Below are 27,958 nucleotides of genomic sequence, written 5' to 3'. Positions count from 1 at the left end.
ATAGGACGTAAATACCTCTTGCAACTCCTCACTTTAGGCCGACATGGGTTGCTTCGCGGAGCTAGCATGGAATTAAAAAAACATCGACATGGAATAAAATGTTGTGTATGTCGATACTGCACCTTTAGTAATGCTCTTGTTACACCATTTGCAGCAGTTTTCAGGATATAAAAGGGTGTTTTTTTATAAGAATATATTTGTTTTGAGCGAATAAAGGATGATTTACTGTGTGCTAAGTGCGAGTTCAAGGTTGGGGTACAGAACTACGCACATGTCGAGCGCAAAAAGTCGGCGAGTGGGTTCTCGCCGGAGGATCATGTGTTTTGTAGCGATCGACTTGGTCGGAGTAAAGGTTGACTGGTTGGCGAGGTATACCGCTTTCTCACCCACGTAAGCCGAAGCGTTGTCGTTTCTGCTCTCGAAAAGTGCGTAGTTCCCGTTTCGTCTGGTTTGCATACCAAGGTTTAGCGATTCATGTTGCGGATTACGTGCCCGATTCCTTTTCTTCCTTTTTTTTTTCTCAAGAGGATGGATGCCAAAAATCGTCGTCTCAAATTTTGCTGTCTCGCATTTTCACGAACTTTATGAGTTAATCTTAGTTAATTAGTGGACCAGTTGTGTCGTGCTCTCTTCCGCTTGACGTCGCACAAGGCCGCGTAAGAAGGTCTCAAAAACTGTATAGTTGGAATGCGGTTAGGATTATCTCAGCGGAGCATAAAAAGTTGCGCGACATAGGTTCTTTTTCTTTTTTTTTTTTACAGTTCAACGTTTGTTCACTTGTACAGGTGTGGTGATCGCTACACGCAGTGCTGCCCTAGCGTCGAAATTATTGACAACGTGCGCACAGAAGATGTTAATAAAGCAGAACATTGAGCCTCGAATAATATCCAGGGTAAGTAAAGTTATCAACTGCCTAGGAACGGAATACGGTAGTAGTTAAAGGGCATAGAGAAGCGAGTTCATAGAATACCATGACGGAGATTAGGCTCATGTAGACACGGACCCAGTACTGTTCTACTTTCAACTCGTTCAAATTCGCTTCGGAGTATCGACACTTAAGTTCCAAGAGCGACCATGCGCCACCTTGTGTCCGCGCCACTCTGCCCACGCACATGCGCACGATTCCAGCTCTCATCGGGGGGTGAAATGTTCCGTTCTCATGCAAGCAGCTCGTCAAGCATGACGGCCTTGAGCTCACCTTGACATCATCGGGACGCACTGGTGGACAATACACGAATTATCGCAGAACAATCGTACACAGTTTATTGCAACAGCATCATACACAACGACATAGTTTATTGCAACAGCTGGTCACTTCTATTTGTCACCCCCGTTCTTTTTTTTTTTTTTCTGTCTCTGAGTGTTATAAAGTGCCACTACTGACTAAATCTCGTGTCTTCAGAATCATACCAAACCAACTCCCATGTCATAGTGGTTAGGATGATCACTTTCCACGCCGAGACTGGGAGGTGACACGGGTTCGAATCGTGTCACCGGTTGTGCTGTCTGTGGTTTTCCCTGGTTTTCCGAAGACGTTCCAGACGAATGTCGGCACAGTTCCCCCTGAAGTCTGCCCAGGACGCATACTAACCCCCTGCCCCTTACTCCTTCCTGCTGTCCTCTCTCCATCTGTCCACACCTGTACGCGGCTCATAGCCACAGTTGCTTCGCGGTGCTAACACGGAATTTAAAAAGAATCATACCAAAGTTATGTTACTGAAATCGTCTAGTCTCACTTTGCATTCCTGAAAACTATTTTGCCTCTACGTAACGCGAAAGCTAGAGTAAATTATTTTTTTTTATTTTTGTGAACTGTGACGTCATGTTATGCTCCGAGGGAGCGCCCGGCTCTCATCTGGCAACGTTGTTGCCCTTCGCGTCTTTCTAGGAGTTGAGTACCCTCTCCAAAACATGACATCATTGCAATTTGTGGGCTTACGATTACGTCACTCGCTCCTTGCGTCATCGAAACTAGTGGAGGCTCAGCAGATCTCCAAAATTGGCTGAAATGCACAGCGTTCGTAAACAGGATTGAAATCTCGTGTATAGAATCCAAGAGGCACCTTCTTTTGATGGACTAAATAAAATAAGCGCTGTTATCAGAGTCCGGAGTGGCACTATGACGTCGTAGTTATAAAGTATTTAGGCGTGTTTGAGACTTCTCCGCGTGTCCCTTTTTGTCCCTCCTCTCGGGGTCTCACTTTCATGCGCAATTCCGTGATGACAGTGATAGTACTGTCTGCGTCCCCAAGCTGTATTTCCGTCCACATGGCGGCTCGCCACACGGGGGTTATCTGGCTTCCGGGGTCGACTTCATTGGGGATAGCACGGTAATTTCTCTTACAGCATCCGAACATTGCTTCACAAACAAGTACGTGGTGTTATTTAGGGATAGCCTATATAACAATTGTACCTCACAGTCTACGTCTAGTTGAGCAGCTTGTAAACTGGGCCCAGCAGGTTATACAGCTTGGGATAAAAGTTTACGGAACACGGCACTAGCGTATTTCTTCATCGGAGCGGCCACCTGCTAGATATAAGGAAGATATCGAATAAGACACGGGTGACCAGCTATTATATCCAACTCTCAGTATGTCTGTCCGCTCCTGTTCGCTGCTAGAGTGTCACTGCAATGGAGAAACGCGCCAACCCGGTGTTCCGTAAACTTTTGTCCCAAGCTGTACATGTGACAGAGGTAATACCTTTAAATATGCTAGCAATATTGCCGTGAAATGGCTCCAGGCCACAACTAGTAGGAAATAGGTCCTAACTAAACTTACTGAATAATAACTCAATAATCTTAAAGCAGCAGTGATGTATATTACCGCCTGATTTGCTGCTAATGATGACTACGTAGCCGAATTATCTCTTTTTAGTATGGTGAGCTCAGCATAGTGCACGTGTCATTGTGACAGACCCAGTGTTCTCCGCATGCATCCGTAGTTTTGTCACCATATACTCGGCGAGCAATGTGCAGTTGCGAACCTTCTCGAAACAGTGTTGTCTCTTGTTTTAATTTTTTAAATTTATGTGTGTAATGGGGACGAAAATAGGCCCGGGAAAATCATGATGGCTCAGCCTAACGTAGAAGTACATTTTCGGATATTGCACCTCCGCTCCTTTATGGTACCCTTAACCAGGGTTGGGAAGTAATACTCATGCGTTGTATTATAAAACAGACACACAATGGTTGCCAGAAATCGATATTCTACTAATAATACATAATCCTAATACTACTCTATATTACAGCAGTAATACTCGTAATACTTTACCCTAGATACTCAACTGTTAGTCGCTGATTATCACGAAAGAAAAGGCAGTAATGCATATACACAGTTTGCGGCCCAGTTGAGGCGTTCATTATCTTCTTGAATCATAGTTTATTGGGTGCATTTACATTTTAACAGCGGCATTTTCTCGAGTGGACAGTTCTGTAGTGCGCGACTGTTTGCTTTACGCTTTCTTGATGCTCCGGATGAGCAGAAGGGTGCATCCAGGGTGGGATAATACCATAGCCTTAGCTAAAATAGCCCGAATATTAAGCCTGTGGGAATGATGCTCATGCAGTGAATCATAGCTGGTGCACAATAATACATCAACGACGGGAAACGGCCCAAATTTACGATGCCGTGCTTTTACTATTCACCAACTAAGTAAAAAGATGATGACTTATTATTTCTGCCCTTCAGACTTTGTTTCAAATTTCATATGGAGTGTCTCGACCCGCTGATGAATTTCGAGCCCAACTGACACTTTGCTCTCAGTCTCCCGTTCAAACTCGTGCGACTACCCACGCGACTGACAGGATACACACCGGAGGCACACTGAATGCACATTGGACCACACGCACTGCTGTAGATGACAAAAGCCTCGTAAGTGGGATGACTAATCCTTAGGGACGCTGACCTAGAAGGAATGGACGAGGGCCCCCAGTAACCTCTGGGCCTGAGGTCATTCTCTTTGGGGGAATTTGGGGTCAGCCCATAGCTGGTCATTGTTTCTGAGATAACGTTTCTGGAACACCGGAAAATCACTGATAAATTGCACTGGTGACACTCGGTAGGCGAGACTTCTCAGGGGATATTATGCCTTCTAGAGTATTATAATACATGTAATACGTCAATTTGGGCATTATAATATAGATATAAACATATTAATAAAGTGAGATATTATGAGTATATTACAAACACTCCAAAGTTTCACAGGAATAGTATTACCACCCACCCCTGCCCTTAACCTAATCCTTTGCAGCTTCTCAACATTAAACAACATTGTTTGGATGTGAGCAGATCTGGCTATGAAATTAACATAGGTTTAATACTATTCTCCTCGCAGATAATACCTTCATTCTGCGGCACTCTGCAGCTGTGCTACTCCCTCTATGACAACATCAAGAAGGTGGATTTTCATCTCTACCTATTCAGTCCGTTTGGAAATTATTCAGTTCACATTCTCTGTTTAATATCATTTCCTCAATTTTGGTGGTTTGTCATCAAGTGTCTCTCGCCGGGTAATTCAGGTCATTGTCAACGAAAGCTTTCGTGCAGCCTGTAATTTGCAATGTGAATGCGGGCTGCGTTCGTCTGCATTACCGGCGCGCACACATTTTAAAAGCATGAGTAGCCATAAAGTTAAAGCAAAAAGTGTTATCTCAGTCTGAATTTATTGTTTAACGCGTACTATGCTTTTAACAGCAGCGAGACGGGAAATAATCTGCTCCATCTTTGAGCATCCTGCCAAACACCTATAAATGCGACTGCCACATTTTATACGTACACTGTCACATGGTTATCTAAGTGCACCAACGGACGAAGTGGTCCCCAAGTTGGCCCTCAAGTTTCGCAGCAAAGTGCGCAACAGATGCGTCGAAAACGGGGTACACGAGTGTCGAAACGCATGTGGGTGTGAACGTAGGGCTGTGATAGCTCATAGCAAGTGTAAAACATGGTTACGTATATCGACGAGCACCTGCATTCCAAGTTTTACAGCAAAGGGCGCAACAGGCACGTCATAAACCGGTCTCCACAAATGCCGCAACGCATGCGGCTATATGACGCAAAGCATTCATCACAAGTGTAAAAATTAGTTATCAACCCTGACCCGCACATGCATTTTAGTAAGTGTCATAGCAGAGGGTGCTGTTCCGCGAATGCGAGCTTCCAGTCCAAATGCTGCAGCAGTTGGCTTAATTGACGCGTGCAAAATAACACTGTGCTGCGAATACTAACACTCATCCCTTATAAAAAAAATTAACTATATCCTATACAAATTGTGTACAAAGATCTAGACGGGCCAGGTTGGAACGGTATAGGAATTGTATACAGCCTTTATCTGTTCACAATCCATTTTTAATCAATATTTGGTGACTATTTTCAATAGAAAATGTATACGGTGCAATAGATAGAGTTCCTAAAGAATTTGTGTACATATTCGTTTGATCTTTTATATACCCTTATGAAAAAAGTTTGAATATGGAAACGATATTGTAGAAACAATATTAGGTAGGAATTGGAAAGCACATTACAAGTGGTATAGTATATGAATACAATATCGTTTCATTTTCGATACAGCTACGCCAACTGGTTGACTACGAATTTTTTAGCTCCGCCTAGCCGATGGCAGTACCAGGCTCCAACAGCTCCCCATAGAGCCCATAGTTTGAGATAATTCACACAACACTGGGCACACGACCAATGAGAGTGCAACGTTGTAGAAATTATGCAATGCCAGTCGGCCAATCAGGAGCCTTAACTTTGGCTGACCTTTCGACCGGTTCTGGCTACCATCGACTTCTACCGGATTTCACGCCTACCGCCGTTACCCGATATTCAAAATAACTGAAGCTTCTTTTGGCTAAAAGAAATATTTATTTGACACAAAGCACTGATTCAAAGATCTGATACATGGGGGCACTGTGAATATAAAGTCCACTGCGTTGCTGGCGCACTGTAATCAAGTTCGAACTTGAAGCAAAACGAACACAGCTCTCGAAATCCAACGGGGCCCGCGCTTGTTCTTCACTCCCCAACCGCTCCAACTCACGAAGCATTCCAGTTCTGGAGTTGATAGACTGTTCGTGGGATAATAGTCGTGTCCAGGAACAGCACAACACACGTTGAATCACATCGACGCATGAATAAACCAGCGAACACTACTACAAACTGTTCTGCCGATTGACATCACCGAAACACGGAACACAAGAGGACGCCTTGCCGGCCGATTTTATGATGAGCATCTTCTTTCGTTGATTGCAGAGCGGAAAGCACTTGTGTGGCACGTAATCGTAATCCTGTCTTTGTTGTCAGGCCTCAAAATCCAACGGCGCCCGAACGCGTTCTTCACTCTCCAACCGCTCCAACCCACGAAGCATTCCAGTTCCGTAGTTTGTAGACTGTACGTGGGATAATAGTCGTGTTCAGGAACAGCACGTCACGCGTAGAATCACAAACTGTTCTGCCGATTGACATCACCGAAACACGGAACACAAGACGACGGACGCCGTGGCGACCGATGCGAGCTATTTCGAAACTATGCTGAAACGGACGCTGCACACACATGCGCGCGTACAAAATGCGATTTCAAAACGTTGTCGACCAATCGGAGCGCGCACACAGTCTGGGCCAATGAGCTTGCAACGTTGTAGATTGGCGCAGTGGTACATACTCTACAGCCGCATCCTCGGTTACCTGAGGAGGACTGGCAGTACCTCGATTACCTTCTTTTGTATTTCATTGACCAGAAACTGTCCAGTTATTGTACCACCACATCCCACTCCAAACCGCAACAAAAAAAAAAAACGAAGAAATACGTAAAATAAACAAAAGCAAGAGGGGAAACACTTGTACCGCCAACGATAGGATGGGACAAGCGTTACCTTGCCCACATCACGATTCAAAAATAAACCACAAAATACTTGCACACGCAGAAGCCAGTGCGTGTTTGCAGAGGAACAGATACTGGCAGAACACGCAACGAAACACCTAGGCCACATGCGTAGCCGTCTTAGCTCGAGATGCAACCACACGGGTGAGGAGAGCACGCATAGATTGTTATTTCGGTAGCGAATAACAGTCACTAAAAATATTTCCTCCAACTGGTTAATACATTACTGCATTAAGGACTGTGTTTTTTACTCAAATTACTCGAATTAACCCAGCACAATCTCCACGGCAAATTAATGTGGTGCTGCACGTTGCGCATGCATGGAGACAGCCCCGTACTATACTATTGGCTACTGCGGTCAGTGAGTTACACTTGGTTTATAAACGATGGCATAAACAGTTGCAACAGGCACAAAAATGGTACTTCCGCCCTGGTTTACCTCTTTTATACATACGCTTTTTATACCTTTTCCCCTGACAGTGTAGAAGCAGCAGTTCTTCAAGTGCAACATTAAAAAGTACTATACGGTAAATGTTCACGTTGCCCGAAGTGATAAGTCACAATATTGCTATTAGCATTTGTATCCATACTCATACATGCACATATCACATGTATTAGTTGTTCTTCCAATGTACAGCAAAAAACAAAAAAACACATGTCCGTAAATAAGATCTTCCAGGGCAGCTAGTGTTAGCTCTATAGAGACTGTATAGAAAATGTATACATTCTAGAGTCTAAATGCTGTCTAGAAACTGTATAGAGTTTACCAGTTAAAAACCCTATACAGCTTCTATCTATTTCCTATCCACAAGAGTCAGACTAGACACGATAGATAGATTCTCGATAGGTCCTGTATAGAAACTAGAAAATCATTTTCATAAGGGATCAAGCTGCGACTGTTTTATGCTGCGAAGTCGAGCCAGACATCTCCAGCAAGCAGCAATCCGACCGCCGGATACGTCAGATAGTTGTGTTAGAATCAATAGGAATGACTGGGGTTCTCCCTCCTCTGTCGTTGGACCTTGACGTTCAAATTTGTTCAAGAGTGTGTATCTCGCGAACATCGGCACTTAGCAAAATAATTCCTTGATCCTCTGGTACAATACGTATATGACGGGATGAACCACATTAATTGATGTGTCCCATTTCATTTAAGTTGAATAACGGTGCCTTGTTATGAAGGGGCCGTGGAAGGGTCCGTGCTTAAATAGAGTCGATCAATAAACCTGTATCTTTGCAGCTGTCTTTTAATGTAGAGTTCTTCTGCAGTGATCCGGAGTTCCATGTTAGACCCCTATCACACGGCACTGAATGACATTCGTTTAGTGTCACACGGTGAAATTAAATGGCAATACATACGAATCACATTCGCCCAGCGAATGAGTTAGGGGAACACAATCGCTTTTCCCTCTCGCACCGACAGCGTACCCTCGCAGTAGTGAGGTGACAAAAACAACAACAATAAACCGTTTGAGGACATGAAAGACGAATGTAAAGTTGCACTCCAATTTCTCATCACGAATTTGGAACTATTTTTGACAGGAAGGAGGGAAGACTAAACACTGTTTTTCTGAAAACTATCCTCGTTCCCAGTGGCCACGTTGCCAAGTGCGGTGCAGATCACTGATCTCTATGCATAAAGGCTGGATCGTTCATGGGGGAGGGGCTCGTTGGAGGAGAGGCACGCATTAGGGCCGCCATGTTGGGAGGTCCTAAAGCGCTGTGTGTGCCCATAGAAAACAATGGGAGGCAACGGAGATTGTCAGTATTTATTGCGCTGGAAGCGTTGATCGTTGCAAGTCATCACACAATTTTGTAAGGTGCCAGTACACTGATGTATCCTAACAGTGTTTCACGGGTTTCCTGCGGTTCGATTCTCAATTACGTTATGTTTTGTATTCCGAAACTTACACCGTCACTGCAGTGCAGAGCTGGGGATTGTGCTACAGCACGTTTCACAAACAATATTTCAATAGGAAGCGATGTGGTGAGCTCCCGATTGAAGTTCTCCGTGAACGGGAAACGGCTCGGCACTACCTCCGTTTGCGTGCTCACATTCCCCGCCACCCGCTACTCAGGAAAATTCGACACCGCCCTGAAAGCGACTTCTATCGAGTAGCGCAGAGGACACGCCAGACTCTCACTGGCTTCATAACTAAGGACACTATACCGCCGGAAGCCCCCTGGTCTCTACCGGTACCGCCCACTTTTGTACGCCTCCCAAACCTTCTGGAAAGAAGAGATCAGGTCCCCCCTCAAGTCATCCGAGCCCATTTTCATGCTCTGGTAGACGAGAAGTTTTCTACGTTTACGACAGCATATACTGATGGCGCATCCCGAAACAACAAGTCCGCCTCAGCCTTCGTCATTCCATCCGAAGGCGTCGTGCACGGAAGACGCCTTTCACATCCAACCTTCTCCACAGCTGCGGAACTCTATGCCATCCTTTTCTTTCTACAACACATCGCTGATTTTCCACCCCGGGAATGGGCAGTCTTTACAGACTCCAAATCTGCACTTCAAGCAATTGAAAATTCCGGCATACGAGGCCCATCCGCACCCCTAGTCACAGACGTGTTAATGGCTTACCACACTATCTACGCCGCAGGCCACAGGCTAGTTCTCCAGTGGGTTCCAGCCCATTGTTGTGTCGTGGGGAACGAGCAGGCCGACAGCGCCGCAGAAGCAGCACTCTCGTATCGGAAACGGACCCGTATTGTTCTGCTGAGAGGGGAATCAATGCTGAGAGGGGAATTCAATTCTGCGCCGCCTAGTGACACCCCTGGCTTCCCGCCAACGGACAACCGACATTCTTCCCCCCTCTATGTTGAACAGAGTTGATCCCACGCTCGCTTTCCGCATGCCACGAAACACCTCTCGTCAAGATGCTGCATTAATCCACCGAATGCGCCTCGATGTGGCCTTTACAGCTCAGTGGCGTTACCGCTTGAGACAAGTTGACTCTCCCACCTGCTGCCACTGTGGTGCTCTTGAGGATCTGGAGCACATTCTTCTTCATTGCCCTCACTACGAACCTTCCCGAACCACACTCTCCGAGTCTCTTCGTCAGCTGGACTCCCGCCCTTTCTCCCTATCGAAATTGCTTGGTCCCTGGCCCAATCCAGCCTCTTACTCTGCCGCAGTCATCAGTGACACCTACACTACGATCATCGCCCTGCACTCTGAACTTGTATGACTGGGACACGAAGTGGTGTTCCAATGGATTCCGAGCCATGTCGGAATTTCAGGCAATGATCGTGCTGACGCTCTTGCTCGGCAAGCCCACGACGCTGAGCAACCAACTGTCTTTCCCCTTGCGCACTCTATGTGCCAGCTGAAAATCCGCCGCTTCACTGCCAACCGCACACAGCTCTTTCAGCAAGAAGCTATACGAACCAATGCCTTCCTTAAATCCATTGACCCTTTAATGACATATGCTGTGCCTGGCCGCATCCCGCGCATCGAGGAATCGCTGCTTCATCGGCTGCGGCTGAATGTGGCCCGAACTCCTCTCCTCCTATTTAAGATGAATCAGCACCCATCACCTCTTTGCCCAACGTGCAACGTAGAAGCCGATGTGCCACACATTCTCATTGCCTGCCAGCGGTACGAAGACCACCGATCGAGTCTCCGGCGCCACCTTGTTCTTCAGTTCTTCAGTTTTTGGACATTAGAATGGTTGATTCTGTGTTTCACAAATGCTGGTCCTACCACCCGAGGTCCAGGAAGGTCGTGCTCCCTTTTAGTTCTTGCCATACCAAAATTGTCAAGAGGGGCATTGTTCGAACCGTGTTGCGCTCTGCGCTCAACAAGTCTTGTGAACATGAGATGCAGCACAGCTTCCAAGCACAGCTGGGGAAGTTGGCAGCTGGTGGATACCCGGACACCCTCATCCAATCTGTGTCAGAGACCCTCATCACCGAGATGCGGCAGGCCTCGACCACAGAGAGGAGGCGGCCCGAAGGAAGACCAGTCTGCATTCCTTATGTACATAAAATTTCGCACAACATCAAGAAAGTAGCCGAAAGACATGGTGTCCCAGTGGTCCTGTCCGCTCCGGTGAAGCTACAACAGCTGTGCTCCAGAGTCAATAACCCCAAGCCACGGCGGGGTTGTGAAGTCAAGCATAAGAGGCCTGTCGTAAAATGTGACACATCTTTGGTTTATAAAATCCCTTTGACCTGCGGCAAGTACTATATAGGGCAGACTGGAAGGTGCCTTAATGTTAGGTTACTTGAACATGCGGCTGCACTAAAAAACACGCCCAGTGGTCACCTTGCACTACATGTAAGGGATTGCGGCTGTACACCGTTATTTGACCGCACGTGCACGCTTGCCAAGCATCCCAATCAGACAGTAAGGGAGATACACGAGGCCTTCAACATTTTTCAGCATGGTCCCGAGTGTGTTAGCTCCCCTTCAATAGCCTTGTCTTCTGCGGAATGTGGTTATCTAACTGACAGCCGCACAGATCGTGATATCGCCGTTTGAGTGTGCTAACCCTGCTGTCATTACTGTTGACGTCATCATATCTTGTAGTTCTGATGTTTTTGTTCCTTGCATTAAATTTCGTCAGTTGAGAGTAAGCTGTTTCTGTTGTCGTGTCTCCTACTTTGTCCGACGTCCCCCTTGGCAGCCTAAACTAGTAATGTCACACCAACTACCCCAACTTTGCACTTTGGTACTTTGGGCCGCCTTGCTCATCTAGGTTACCGAGAGCTTTCCCTCGCGGTGCTACTTGGCCCTACCCAGCACGCTGAAGTCACGTCTGCGCTGACACGATTCCTTCGGGAATCTAAACTCCTAGGCACTCTCTGATGCGCAACGATTAGTGAAGGAGCTGTTTCTTCTGTATTTTTTGATAATTTTCTGCATCCCAGCTGTTTTCTTCTGGTTGCTTGAAAGCATTTGGGAATAGCAAGCCCACACCGTGGCTAACCTTTCCCTTTCCTTCTTCTTACTTTGCATTAAACATATCCCCCCCCCCCCCCCAGCCCAGCAACGCTCTGCGCTCAAAGCTCTTCTGACATTTCTGGACACCATCGGACTTCGATCGTTATTGTGAAGGGGCTCGTTATTTTATTCCCCCCATTCCATCCAGCAATGGGGTAGAGTATCGCCTGTGGCGATGAAACTCCCCACTCTCCAAGGTCGAAAATAAAGTTGTTGTTGTTTGGAAGCGATGTGAGTTTCACAATAACCATGTATAATCTCCTATGCTGCGTTCTGGACAAAAGCTGTCCCAGAAAGAACGGTCCCGGCATAGATCTACTCGCATGGTAGAAAAAAATCGTCCCCTAGAATCACAGCCGTTGTTTTAGGTAGGCGTACGCGTTTAGTATGATTTATATCAAGCATCGCCGCTGAAAGAGACTTTTAGTGAATGACAGTGGTGTCGTCGACGTAATGTCTCGCAAATATGGACACACCGAAGCAGCCCAAATAATTACCTCACGCAATCAAGCTCGTGTATGCCTATTAACTGAAATAAAGATGACAGTTTCCCGACAAGTTTTAATTACTTAGAGTGTATGCTGTAGAGGTGGGTTAGATCTACAAAAGTTAATACAAGGCATTCTATGCTATGAATACCCTTAAAAATCTCATGTGACACATATACTTTTACTTTTTGGATGTGCTGTGGTAATCGAAATTTGTGGGCACTGCGCAGGTTCTGCACCCATTTCTTGAGTATGTCGAGGCAGCTCTGAAGGAACCTGTATTGATGATGATGATTCCAATTTTTATGGTGCATCGACAACAAAGATCAGAACATTTGTTAGGATGCAGCTAGTTAAAAATAAATATGTTGTTTAATAAAAGCATTGCATAAATGTTTAAAACATGAGGGTCATTCCACAAGAGGCGATCCAATCGCGTGGCTCGACCGTCACCAATTTTGACACAATTTTTTTCTTCTTAGATTGGTATCATAGAGATAGAAATAGCCAAAGAATATTTTTGCCGGATTCGGTATGGTTGAACCGCACGGCGGCGTTGAAAGTCAACTCCTGCTCTAAAAGTGGGGCGCAGATGAGTACGTCTCCAGGAAAAACGGCTGAAAGATGTTAGGGTCCGATCACCGTCAGCGAGTACAGGAAGCATGTTTCTTTCATTCTTGGATGAAAAAAAAATCCAAGACGTAAGCATGTTTCGTATCGAGCTGGGGCCTAAAGCTATACATTTTTACCAGAACTTCCGCATTTTTTCGCTGCTCACTAGGTCAAGGTAGAAAGATAAAACTCGGTGATCTGGTAGCTCAGCGAATGGCAAACACGGGAAAAAATCACTTTGCTAAGTACAAGGAAATTCTGTGAAATATTCAGCCGAGTATGGCAATTTTACCAAAATTCGCAATATTGGACCGAAAAAAACGCGATGTGGGCATCGTGATTCGGACGTTTCGTTAGTGGCAAAACGAAGTGCAATCTGCCTACACCAAGCCTGAAAAAGACTAAAATAGCTATATTTGTTGTCTTTCAGTATTGACTTTTAAAGTTTACTAGGCTACGTAACTGCTCGCTCCCTTCAGACTTGCGCAGAATCAGTCGCACACTGTGAAATAGATGGCGTAGTTTATCTGCAAGCTTTTATTACAACCGCGACAGGAAACACAAATAGTTACAGCTTTTCTTCAAGTCAAACTTTTCTATTCATAGCTGTTTCTCTTGAACAGGGCACACTGGGCAAGGCATTCAGTATCAGACCATGCTGACTTCGCAGGTTTTTGCTTCAGTTGAGGATGTCGTCATGCGCATCTGGGCCTCGTGTGTGGAGAGTGGTTGAAAGTAATGAAAATCACGCGTGCCAGGGATGGCTTCAGCCATCTCGTAACGTCCTTTCAGTTTGGTTTGTTCTTCCATTACTTCAGAGCGGGATACCCACAGTGGGAAAATGATTGGGAAAGTTCTCTTGAGCTCATAAAAATAGTTCCTGGGGGTTAGAATTTGACGATCGAAGGGTCTTTAGATACTGGCTATTGATGCGAGTCTCTCTACTGTGCCTCCGATCCCGTCGTAGGCACCTTTCCCATGCGATGTTCCGAAAAAGTTCCACGTTGCAGGAAGTCCGAAGCCTTCGTGATGAAAGGAGAGCTTGATCAAGTTTTTTGTTTGTTTTTATATTGTGAGGCAGCTCCGTCCAAAAAGTAGTGCAACCTTTTAATATGCGGCTGAGCGTCTAGGAAGTGCTCCAGGAAAACCTTCTGATATATGTGGACAGATGCGTTGTCGTGAGTGAGAGAGTCGGAGATGACGACATAGGATGAATGTTGCAATTGGTCGCCTGCTCGATCTTTGAAGTACACTGCAATCGGGTGTAATGTTGCCTGCGACGTATCCCAGTAAAATGACTGCGAGAAACTTTGCGCCATAAATGTGTAGTTTTCCGAGTAGTCCAGCTGCACAACGGCTTCGTCTTGAGGAAGGCCTGTCTTCAAGCTCTTCAGATGTGCGGACTGCGCAGAACTTACAAATTGGTGCTTTTTGAAAGCTTCAAGTGCATGGATGAGTTTCTGACGAAACTCTTCAGGTGTTGCAACGGAGGTTTCCAGTGTTGCGCGGTCCCCAGCTACCCACTGCACTTACGTGATATGGTCGCAGAACTCAGACATTTGGAGTACATGTTCTTCAATGTTCTCGTGAAGCGCTCCAGGCAACAGGCAGTCACCGCAGTCCCCCAGCATGCATGTGCCTTCACAGATACTACATACCATCAACTTCGGAAGCTCTTTGTAAGATTTTTGTATCCCTGCTGCGGAAAGCATCAGTTTCACGTTCTGATGATAACTGCAAACGCACACAGAATGCGTTCCGGGTTCCCAGCAAGCACAAACCAGGACGGTCTCAAAGAAGCGAACTTTGAAAATCCAATTTTCTGTGCAGGATTGCTGGCCGTCCATAGTTCGAAAGCTTCCTTTAATCCAGTCAGCATCAAGCTATTCTGATGTCCCTTCTTTCATGTCCTTCTTTCATGTCAAGCTGTATGTTATGATATTGTCTTCGTAGAACTGTAGCACTGATTGTTTGGTTTCATTATCCCGTCGTTGTTTTCCTCTTGCGAATGTTGGTTCACTGAGGACGTCCGTCTTTTTCTTAATGTTCCTTGCTTTACGCTCCAAGCGGTCAGACGCTCCGAAGTAATCCATTGCTGTCTGGACCACGTCGCTGGTGCCAGGGTTAATATCATCACTCTTCGTGATGCGCTCTCTTCTGTTGAGAATTTAACCAGAGAGAACTCTCGCAGCAAGGTCTTATAAGCAGCGACGAGAATGGCCACGGCTCTTCTGATGTCGACGGCGTTGCTATGCCGATGCCTCGAGACGTCCCTAGAGCTTTTCTTGACCAGGACTATATTTTACGCAATTTCGCTTCTGCGTATCTCTGTCGTTGTGCTATGGCCCTTTTTCGTGTTACAGGAGTTTCACCAAGGATTTCCATTCATTCGTTCAGTGAACAGAATGAGTCTTGCCGTAGGATCCCCGATAGTGTTCCAGGGCTGAACGCCGGTTCAATTTCACCTGACGTGGTGTCCTCTTCATGCTTGTTACATTCCATGTAACAACCTGGACACAACTTGTCTCTGGGGACCAGTGAAGCGACACTGTGCGCTTAGCCAATGTTGAAGGTATTATGTTTGTACCACGCACGTTCTTCTTGTGTTTACCGAACAGGTTGACACCGCACTTTGATGCCATCTTCTGGCTGTACTTTCGGGTATAGAGGGCGTAATGACCTCCACACACAGCACTGATTGAAGAAGGCGCGCGCTTTGCACATGCGGATGTCAAATACAGGTCATGTTCACTAATGTCGCTAAACTTGCTTAGAGAAGGTGTATGTGCGTAGGTGTTGCACCCCTTCGGCCAAAAGGAGCAGAATGGCTAGCCTGCGCTGAAGTCGATGCCACATCCATGGTCACGCCTGAAGAAATGCTGCTCCCAGGAGGAGCGCCAGTAAGATGGTGCTGGTGGTGGTGATGGTGAAAAACTGCTCTCCGAGGTCGGCCACGCCAGTAAGAACGTGGTTTGGTACGGCGACACGCTCTGAGCGTCTATCCTTCTGATATACGCTATGAGGGGTCGACATGAAATCGCTAGCGAGTGAAGCTGTACAACCTGCGTGATGCGTTCTGTGTTGTGTTGTAAACTCTCCGTGCAGTTTATTGCCCGTGGCGCCCTTCCTCAAGGCTAAGATCCGATCGGAAGCAAGATGCTTCCTCTGCAACACTACGTTACACCTCAAGCTTCAGTTTATTGCAGAACAATCCTCTTACAATAAAAACCAGCAATAATTACCGAAACAGAGAGCGTAAGACTGTTAGCTTTCGACGACAACTGGATTATGGTGTTTATATCTTTACAACATCTACATTTTTTCTGACCACCACCAAACGCGTCTTTCAACAAGAACGACCTGGGGCTCCAAACGTGAGACAAGTATCTGAACCGAAATTTTGGCGACATACGGAGCAGTAATATCCGAAAGTGAGCCTGTTGCACTAACAGGTAGTCTGGGGCCACAGGCGCACTTCAAAGAATGGTTACTAAAAGACAACAAAAATAAGCCTTTGAGCTTTTTCCAGGCTTGATGTAGACAGATAACACTTTGTTTTGCCGTTAACGAAACATCCGAATCACGATGCCCACATCATGTTTTTTTGTATTGCGTATTGTTCAATATTGCGAATTTCGGTAAAATTGCCATATTCGGCTGAATATTACTTGTACTTAGCAAAGTGATTTTTTACACGTATTTGCCATTCGCTGAGCTACCAAACCACCGAGTTTCATCTTTCTACTTTGACCTAGTGAGCAGCAAAAAAGTGCGGAAATTCTGGTGAAAATGTATACTTTTAGGCCCCCGCTCGATACGAAACGCGCTTACGTCTTGGATTTTTTTTTTTCATTCAAAATGAAAGAAACTTGCTTCGTGTACTCGCTGACGGTGATCGGACCCTAATATCTCCAGCCGTTTTTCCCGGAGACGTAGACATATGCACCCCACTTTTAGAGGAGGAGTTGACTTTGAGCGCCACCTTGCGCCTCAACCATACCGATTCCGGCAAAAATATTCTTTGGGTACCAATCTGAGATCTCTATGATACCATGATATCTCTCTCTGATACCATGATACAACCTCTGTGATACCAATCTGAGAAAAAAAAATAGTGTCAAATTCGTGATGGTCGAGCAGCGCGATTGGATCGCTTCTTGTGGAATGACCCATCAGTTTAAAACAGGGTTTACAATACCGATATCTTCTAAAAATTTAACAGTTTAAAAACCCTTCTAAAAGGAATTACAGCCTCATCACCAAGCAATAATGCTGGGTGAAGGGGCCTAAGGTGTATATAAAACTCACTGAAGTGATGTGTTTCATGATGTGAACATGTGAAGAGAATGTGCAAAATTGAGAGAGGCTCACCACAGTACGTGCAGTGGGGTGGTTCCTCCACGTGAAGTAGAAACCTGTGGATGAGGAACATGATACTTATCTGTAAACTCGATCGTATCACACTGCACAGACGATCCTCTGGGTGGCCCCCACGACAGGAAACGTGTATTGAGAGGCCACTTTTGCCTTAAACACTGCTACAAGTAACACGACACGCTACAAATTAATATCATCGCAACAAGCTGAGAACATAGCTCAGACATAAGGGCGATATCCAAGTCACACCACACCACCGCTACGTAGGATTCTTTCTCACAAATCAAACCACGGCACAAAACAATACCAATACATGAAAAAGGGTGACAATATTGGCCTCATTACGACGTAATACTGAACTTGTGCGCGAAGGTGATTAAAAGAAATGACTGTGCACTTGTTGAAGAAGAGAACACCGTGTACCGTGCTAGCACTCCATGCAGAAAAGCGCTCGAGTGCTCGCACATATACTGATGACAACACTACCAGTGTAGTGTAACATGTTCTCTCTAGCATATTATGCACTCAAATTGTATTTACCGACGGGTAAAATGCGAGTGTGTTCGATTGAACCTCGGAAGAACGATCAAACAACTTGCATCCAGTGCTGGTTTCGGGCAAAATACACTTCATAATTGTCAAGTAAACGTACAGAATGACCGCGCATTTATTCCTTGATAAAGAATGTCTCACCTGTAGAAATTTACGCACTGTATCCTTGCCGGTACGGTTGGTACGACCATGATTGCAAGAACTTGCCATGATCGCTGCGGCGACTGTTTTGGGCACTGTAAGATGGCGGCCGGTTGACGCACGCTCGCACTCCATATCCGCGATCCAGCCTTTTACAATCGAGATCAGTAGTGCAGATAGGCTTCTTAGGTGTCTTTTCTTGTTGTACTTAGCCAATTAAGTGACTTTGAAAAAGCAACGACTTTGTGAACTAATCTAATGCTTCGCTAGTTTCGAGCAAAAGAAATAAAAATAGAAGTAATGTACCTGTATAATGCTTCATATGTTCACCCCTGGTGTCATTGACATTATTTGCGAACAGCATTCTGCGTCTTCTTGTACGTGGGTGCAAGACAAACGAATGACATTCGACGCGACTGTCATTCTCTGGGAATGCCATTCAGTTTGCCGTGTGCGAGGGTATTACGCTAGAACAACCAATGATAACCAATAGTCTGTAAATGAAACGCCTACATATGCGGTCACTAAGGGATACATCTTGTTCTCCATTTCAGGATCCTCCTGCCTTTAGAAGCAAAGTCGCTGACTGTGTGACGACACTTTACGATGTGGTGGCTCGAATGAAGCCGGTATTATTTTTCGAGTCTATGTTCCGTGTATACTGTGTTAGATTATTCTCCCTCGTCACAAACAGAGCTGCGGGAACAGCTAGAACATCGATAGTTCATACTCACAATGTCAAGCAAGGTCATATGCCGAAAACGTGTAACTAAAGTCCGGTTTCACCAACGCTGCTTAACCTTGAACGATTCAGGGTTGCTAAGGCTCCGAGTTAGCACTCAATTCTTTTTTACAAACGTTCGTTAGTGACGTAATGAACATTTCAGTGACAATATCTTCGTTTAGTGAAAAAGAGTTAAGCGTTAAATTCGAGTTAATGGACCGTTAATCCCGGTTTAAAGGTTAATGAGCGTTGATAAAACCGGTTGGCTAAGTGACGTAAAGGTAAGCAGAGCGTGATGCCACAGGAAGTAAACTAAATCTTACTTTCCTGTTATGTGATAGGTGCAGTGATGGGCAGAGCATCCAAAATGAAGTATAGTACAAAGTACTGGGAATTGTACTCGAAGGTACTCGCCAAATAGCTTGTAGCTGAATTCAAGTTAGCTACGCCGATTTTCGAGTGTTACGTAGGTGTTCGTAGGCGTACATGATGCGCCGTCGAGACGGGCCTCTTCGGTTTTGGATCATTTGCATACCAAAATTGGCAGCGATGGATATTTCGCGGTACGCGCATGGCATATCGTTTTTGCCCAAATTCCCTAATGAAAGAGTTACTTAATGAATCTTAAGTAAATAATCATCTTGTTGTTACATACTGTATTCCAGAGGATGTCCACCTAGCTGCATAACTCAACTGCAAAAACGACAACTGGGCCGATCTCGTAGATTTTTATAAAATTCAGTAAATGATAAAAAATAAGCACCCTGTATACTACGTGGAAGACTGGAAATCACACTATATGCGCATGGACTGAAAGTATGCTCTTCCTTTGAAGACCAGTCCTCTATATGGATGTGCTCAAACAACCACCACTTCTCATGCTGTTGCGCGATCGCTCCCATACTTGCGCTGTATAGAAAAAGCAACAACCGTTGACGTGAACGGCAGTTGAAGTGAGAACTTCTCGAGCACATAATCACAATTTGGCGTGGAAAATGTTGTTCAGATGAGTCTGTAGTCCTAAACCGTTCACATTCCAAGCTACTCTGAACGGAGCCGGGCGGAACCATAAGTGCAGTCATAAGTGGATTTTCTCGTAAACGCGAGAAGCCCCCAGAAAAGTCCGAGAAAGTTGCAGCTTTCATCCAATCAGAAGCACGATGCCGTACCTACGTAAATGATCCAGGTCACAAAAATGGCTGCGCCCATTGCTTCTTTCGGATTATTTGATTAATTGATTTCTACAATTGGAAGACTAAATTGAGAAACGAAGGCGCGTTCCGTGTGCAGCTGGATGTGCTCGTTCTGAATATCAGAAACCTTTCGACACGTCGGGAAATCGGCGTAGCTGACCTTCAAGGCAGTAATCTAGGCAATTGCCCATATTGCAGCTGCTCTAGCAAGCAGCTATGATAGTGGAAAATATTTGAAAATATTTTGATTTTCTGATTTATTCCTCCTTGCATCGCTCACTATATTATGAAAAAGGAGAACAGGGCTGCTCTTTCTTGTTCAAAAACACTGCTTCAAGACACAAATCTTGACGTTATCGTTTCCTTTTTTTGTGTGTGTGTGTGATTGTTGTCTTTGCATTTCCAGATGTGTACTCGAGTGGTTAATGGGCAGTACTAGACAAAGGTACTGTAGTACTGTAAGGCAAAAGTACAGTACAGAGTAGGCAAATAGAAATATACCTAAAGTAGTACTTGAGTTCTTGGTACGACGTGCTGCCCATCACTGGATAGATGACATCGGAAGTAACAGAACGACAAACTACGCAGACCAGTTCCTTCAAAGGGCAATAAAGTGCACAATATTTTTCAGCTCGGAATTAACAACAACAAAAAACTGGATTCATTTCTCGCGTCACTCGTGACTTACTCTTTACCTCTTCTGTCCTTCTCAAGGAGTGGGAAAAGAGTGCGCGAAATAAACTGCAATGAAGGTTTCTCCTTTTTCTCTCAAGAAGCCCGACGATGTGGAGAAACATCGGATTGGCCTCCTCAAACGATCTACCATGACGATTGGACAAATCGTATGCGGAGACCAATGAGAGCGCGCTCAGCATTGTGTCGCTTCTTGAGAACGAGAGCAAGAGGAATACGTAAACTGCAGGTCCCATTTGATCATGAATAGGAAAAGACGCGACGACTCCCGTTTACTTTTGTGTTGTCGTCAATACAAATGCATCATTGACTCTGCGAAGAGAAATTTTGCACTTTAGTGCTCCCCTAAGTCTGTACTGCACACTTCATCCGTGTTTCTTCAAACGCAACCGATTTACATACTGATCTGTAAAGTTAGGTTAGGTTAGGTTGGGTTAGCAGTGTTACACCTTAGACCTGGTTTGAAACCGAAATCTTGAGGAGCCTTGTCGGCTCAGCATTGGTGACTGGAAACCGTGTAGGAAGAACATTGAAGATTGTTTTGAATGTATTGATTTGAGGCATACTCTTGGCGCTGTAGGAAAGGTTCTGATGCTGCAAACCGTACGTACAGCCTCATTAAGTACTATCAATCCGTACACATGGACCAGAAACAACAACCTTATTTTAAGATGATGAATGGGGAGTTTCATCGCCACAGAAAACGTATTTCACAGATTTACAACAGATTTACTGAACACTCACTGATGAGGCATACTTGAACTTGACGCCACGTGTCTATTCCTTTCCAGGAATATGCCGCGGCACACAGCAGTGGCGTCGACGCTATAATCCATGACGCTAAGGTACGTCAACTTTGTATGCACGTGAACAGGCGTCAAATGTTGCTTCAGCCATTACTAACTTAGGACCGCTGTTCATGCACTCTGACAATCTGTGCACTGAGTGTGACGATCAGGAAAAGAGAGAACCAAAAGCGGAACAGCTGAGCAGCAGCCGTCGCCATCAGTTTTAATGATCTTCCCCGCGATGACGCCATATGTACGCCGACGCGTTGATTTAAAGGGACTGTCGCTACAGTGCAGGTTCATTCCGACACCATTGTGTCGCCGTTCTACGTCTACCACACAAAATCAACATGTGTGATACTGTGTCACGCACGTGTCATTGGTCCAGATATGTAAGGTGACTTCGCGGTGACGTTACCAACGGTACACATGAAGGCATTTTGTGTCAGGGTATTTTGGAAGAAGAGAGCATGGCGGTTACAGAATATCATGCCAGAAACGATGTTTCGACGCATATATAAGAACCGCAAGGAACTAACACGCACAGTAACACGGTCCTATTCTTATGGACAGGGCAGCCCCTTGAAATGCAGAGGTTATTTTATGCCTCGTATAGACTGGAATGGCAAGATTACAGTGGATATACGTGATCAAGGAGCATGGGGAATTCTTGCTTGGAAACTCAATGTCATTTGAGTTTGGGATTCTCTCAACGTCCACTGCTGTTCAAGCAGTCCCGGCAGCACAAGAAAGAACAGGTGTGGTCGCAGACAAGTCGATCCTTCAGAAGTTGGTAGAAGAATATAATAGTATTTTCGAAGACATTAGAACTATAGCAAACTACCGACACACAGTAACCATGGACTCCATTGTGGCTCCCGTGGCACAGACACTCAGAAGGATCCCTTACGCCCTCAAGGAGGCATTAACCCAAGGAATCGACAACATGCTTGAGCTTGGCATCATTGAAGAATCTGCAGAAGGCTCACAGTGAGTTTGAAACATCTTACTAGTTCCATAAGTCAACACTGAGGGGATAAGACTGCGCTTCGACTTAAGAGAAATCAACAAGCGTGTGATATGACAAAGGCATCCTGTGCCAACGGTTGATTGTCTCCTAGGAGAAATGAAGGAGCAAATGTTTTGTGCAAAACTGGATCTGCAAAGGTTTTGGAAAACTGAACTTTCACCAGAAGCAAGACGGCTGACTACCTTCACCACCCATGCGGGATGCTACCAGTTTGAGAAAGTACACAGTAAATTTTTTTACACCTTTTTAGTGTAAATGGTTTGTCCCATAGCGCACCTCATATCAGTGTAAATTTTACACCATACACCAGGGTGTAATTTTTTACACCTTTGTAAAAGGGTGTAATCGGCACAAAACACCCTTTCAAAAGGTGTAACGTGCACAAAACACCCCTTCCATAAGGTGTAAGCTGCCAAAAAGACCGATTGAAAGGGGTGTTTTGCAGAAGAAACACCCTTACAATGGAGTGTTTCGGACGCAGCATTGCACGGACCTCCGCTGTTGAGCTGGTTGTTGCATAGCTGCACATGCTGGTTACGGAAATCTTGCGAGGCCTCGGCTTGTCACCTTGTATAATCTGAGATTTTTGGCGCACCAGACGAGCAATAGAAAGCCATTATGGCAGGTCACTGGAGGACTGGTGTTCCGCAGATTGGAAAAGAAGGATAGCCCGACCAGCTCAACAGCGTGCCTGAATGTGAGGAATATGCCTGGAACAATGTATGACGACAAAGTTATGTTTATTGGCGAACTACAAGTGCATGTACACATGTGAAACTAAATTCCTTATAACATTGCCCAGAGTGGAACAATATGCACAGTATGTGGAAGGAAGGCAAAGCAGAACTGAATTCTTGATGACATAACTAATTGAAACAGCAGCAATGAGACAAAAAATAAGATGAAAAGGCATATTAAATGTTTAAATCCACATAAGGCACCACTACAGATCCAGTACACCAAATAAGAAGCTACTGCAAATAGCGTTGATGCGAAAGGGTAATGAAAACAGCCAGCAAACAGCTTTTACAAAAGAAAACAGCTTTTCTGGCAAGCAGAAAAAAGAAAACGGATAGAAGACTATCTCTTAACAAGAGCACATACTACAGACTAGAAATGGAAGCACAGAATACCCAAAGTAATTTCCCTAAATGTAATGCGCTGTGCCAGGTATGTTGACAAATGGACGGCTACATTGCCAGAAGAATGGTAATCCCCCATGCTTATGAGAGTTCAGTGCCAAAGAACAAGAAAGAACACACCCGTGCTTCCGAAGAATTTCCAATTCCTTGATGAAATGGCTGCCTGTACGGGAGGTGGGCGGGCGGGGGGGGGGATGCAGGGCTTACTACAAGTCAGTTAAAGTAGCAAATGTTTTAGATGTTCGAAGCATCCACAAGCTCTTTTCCGTAACTGTTGAAAAAATTGATCCACGGGGCTTCTTGCACGAGAGTCACTCACTTTCAGGCACCGCTCTTCCAGGCTTCAAAATGTACGGTGCGGCTTTGCACTGTAGACAATATGAATTAACCAATAGCTGCAAGAATGGCAGCCAAGCCCTCTTCAAGGTCGATGGTTCTGAGAAGGCGCTACTCGCCGACATAGAGGTCCATATGCTCCGCTTCTTCAATGCTGCTCCCAGTGAACATGATGCACGGTGTCACCGGCACAGGTGTATCCTATGAAAGGGGAAACACAGGTTTAGGAATGCGTATGGTGTGAATAGTGTGGCCTTGAACATTGGATAGAATTGTAGTACACAAATATATGACCCCGTCCTTCTTTCACTGCTCAGGGAATTTGCATAACAATTTCAGAACTGTTATCATCTAGGACAAATGTTGTCTGAGATGTTCATACAGCTCCCATGTGCAAAGAGACTGTGCCTTCCAAATGGAAACACTGCCTCAACTGCATACTTGTACGACTGTTGTGTAATTACTACAGGTTTTCTCGCTCTTTTTAATCCACTGGTCTCTCCCTTTCATCCAAGCGCTACCCAAGTTAATCCATTGGACAACCAAAATAATCCAAACACCAACCAATTTAATGTAAACGCTACGTAGTCTAATACGAGCAACATGTGTAAAGATATTCTGTGTTATTCCGTCATGGTAACTGTAATGACTGAGACTTTCATGGTTACGCCAATGTATCACAAGTTTATGAATACTGATCCAACAACCCCTGGTTTTTGCATGTTATGCGGTGTTTATGACTGCTTTTTGTCATTATGACTATTTTCATGATATGGTGCCATGAATTGCTTTTAAGGGACTACCGCTGCTTCAAACAGTGTCATACAGTGTTTTGTGACTAACGACGGTCATTATAACATTCCATAAGTACTTTCATGATATGTACCATGAAACAATGTTATGGGACTACCACGGCTTAAAACGCTGCCATATATTGTTTTAAGATTACAGTTGTCCATTATGACATTCTATGACTATTTTCATAATGCGGGTCATGACTCTATGCAGCTATACTGCTCCTTCACACAGTGTCACGCACTTTTTTATGACTGCCGATGGTCACTAAGATGTTAGTAGATGGTCATAAAACACTGCATGACATGATCTGAAGAAGCTGAGTTGCATTGAGTCAGGCCATTGTGATATTATGAAAATATCATGGAATGTCATAATGACTGTTGGTAGTCATAAACGCTATATGACACTGTGTGAAGCAGCAACAGCCCCATAACGACGTTTCATGACACAGAACCATGAAAATGGCCATTGAATATCATAACAGCCGTCTGAAGTCATAAAACACTTACAACACGGCATGGAAAACGGTGTTCGGACAAAGCATAGTCATGACCCACTTCATGAATAAACTCATGGAGTGTCATAACAACCATTGATAGTCAGAAAAGAGCTATGACACTGAAGCAACAGTAGTCCCATAAAACTGATTCGTGGCGGCACATACGAAAATAGTCATGGAATGTCATAATGACCGTCAGTAGTCACAGAACACGTATATGACACTGTTTGGAGCTGCAGTAGTCCCATAAAATTGATTCATGGTATGTCATTCAAATAGCTTTGGAACGTGATAATGACCACCCATAGTCATAAAACACTGTATCGCACTGTTTGAAAGAGTGGTAGTCCCATAACATTGATTTAGTACACATATCATGAAAATAGTCATGGAATGTGATAATGACCATCGGTACTCATAAAACACTATCACACTGTTTGACGCAGCGCTAGTCCCATAAAATCGATTCATGACACATGGCATGGAAATGGTCATGGAATGTCAATATGACCGTCGACAGTCATAAAACACTGTATGACACTGTTTGAAGCAACAGTAATCCGATATAATAAATTATTGGAACAAATCCTGAAAATAGTCATGAAAACTCATAACGACAAAAAGCAGTCATAAGACACTGCAAAAGCCAGGGGTTGACAGATCAGGTGTTAAACTCAGGATACATTAACAGAACGGATATCAGGTACATTGGCATAATCACAAAACTCTTAGTCATGTCTATTTCCATGAAGGAATATATTTACACACGTTGCTTGGATTAAATCGGGTATTTGGATTAAATTGGTTGGTGTTTTTATTAATGTGGTGGACCAGTGGGTTAAATTGGGTAACGCTTGGATTAAAATGTGCGGGAAAACCTGTAGAGGAGCAAAGATATCAAAAAAATTTCCACATATATCATTATCGAGATTCGATAAAAATATTGATGAACACAATCAAACATCGATATTGGAAATTGTTAGTATATCGATATGTAAGTGGACATTCAATGAAAAATATCGGTACCAGATCTACAGCTTTTGAGATACTTGTGCGACGTCATCAGCCTTCAAATAAATTGCACTTGTACGTTGCGCTTAGTTGGGCATAACCATGCCTTATCGACCTTCTACCTCTAAGACATCTGTCTCTGGACCGACAAAACGTCAATATTTATATACATAGCTTATCTATTTCAATATCGATAAAAATAGTGATAGATATTCTCTTACACGACCCAGTAATTCAATTACCATGAGATTCACTGGTACCACTGCGTACTCTCTAAATTTACCAAATTGCAGGACTATGATCATGATTATAAGTGGAATATACTTACATAATGCACAAACATGTTCTTAATTGCTTCGGAACCCTTCACGCACGAACCCAGTATTCGCAGGGCGTGGACAGCAAGGAGGTCTGTAAAAGCCCCAACAGGGAACACAACTTACTGTTTTCAGTAACTTTACATGTAAATATAATCCCAATTTGAATTTTTACGGTTTTCAGCGAGAAAACACCAAGTGCACACAGCACAGCAGATATGTACCCAATACACACTGATTTTCCAACAGAAAACAATAGCTTTTGCTTGATAGGCAACACTTCAGTGCTCGACGTCTTCCCCTTGAATCCTACTGTTCACCATGAACTACCAGCATGAATTACCAGAAGGGAGCCTGACATTCCTTTCCTGCACAATGTCGAACAATGCCGTGGCGAGAGAAAAGGAATATGACATTGGCGACGACAACGACGCGCAATTTCAAGTTTCCAAACAAGCTATTTCAACACATGGTAGCGGGCTCCGAGGGACGCATGAGAGTCTGAGCAACACTACTATATCACAATATAGCTTAAATTGCAGAGATAGGATAACAGTCGACTCATACGTACTGAATCCTTCGAGCGTTCCTGGCGGTGAGGTTGCAAGACGGGTACTGTCGCCGTATGCATTATCTCATCGCCCTCCGCGAATTCAACACCCACTGAAGTCGCTATCCTGAACCTAGAGGTGACAGCAATGTTGTTACTAAGTCATCACAACGCTCTGCATGTGTAGTTCTGTGTTCTACTTCAAGCGTATGGCACAAGAAGCAACATACCTGAATCCTGTCAGTGGCGTTCACGTATGACGCCAGAATTCTCCAAGCCGAGATAGCACTCCTCAAAGCAGTTGGAGTGTCCTCTTCAAGCAGGCACTTTTGTCTAATGTCCGCATGAAGCACCACAACTAGGCACGCTACGTCTGTCATCTTTGCTGAAAAACAAGCTCTATCTCACTGTAACGGACGCGGCCTCACCATACCACACGAACCAAAACGAACGCCGCGCCGACGGCCTTGACTTGGCTTGGCTTGCCGCCCACCGACTCCAACGTGCGTCGGTCCCCTGGCGGGGTTTTCCCCCAGGGGACCGACGCCTGTTTACCTCTTGGAAAAAAGAAAAATAACGAAACAAAGCTAATTGCAAACATCTGACTTTGGCCTGTCATAAACACTATATCTCATCAGTGTGTGCTTCCTTCGTGCCTTCTAAAACACCAGTGATGGTAGTATAGCCTTTCTCTCAAAACCATCATTGACGTCTTTTAACACCATTTTAACACCCTTAACTCGCGCAAAAAGAGTAAAAATCGTGTAACAAGGGTGTTTTGGTGTTTACACCCTTTTTCACACTCTAGTAACACCATTTGATTTGCCTGTAGGTGTAGAAATCCGTGTAATTTTCAGAACACCTTTTCTTAC

General features: G+C 44.7%; 1 long non-coding RNA gene across 1 annotated transcript; it reads right to left on the bottom strand.

The window, feature by feature from the left end:
* Positions 1-23,787: 23,787 nt before the first annotated feature.
* Positions 23,788-27,582, bottom strand: LOC135375357 (uncharacterized). The gene is made up of 4 exons (XR_010417228.1): positions 27,317-27,582; positions 27,108-27,219; positions 26,548-26,630; positions 23,788-24,112 (listed from the first exon to the last, which is right to left on the bottom strand). It is a non-coding gene; the product is annotated as an uncharacterized LOC135375357 (long non-coding RNA).
* Positions 27,583-27,958: the final 376 nt, after the last annotated feature.

This window comes from Ornithodoros turicata, unplaced genomic scaffold (assembly GCF_037126465.1).
Source record: "Ornithodoros turicata isolate Travis unplaced genomic scaffold, ASM3712646v1 ctg00000857.1, whole genome shotgun sequence".
Classification (NCBI taxonomy): domain Eukaryota; kingdom Metazoa; phylum Arthropoda; class Arachnida; order Ixodida; family Argasidae; genus Ornithodoros; species Ornithodoros turicata.
Note: the sequence above shows the minus strand (reverse complement) of the source record. Positions and strands in the feature narration are given on the sequence as shown.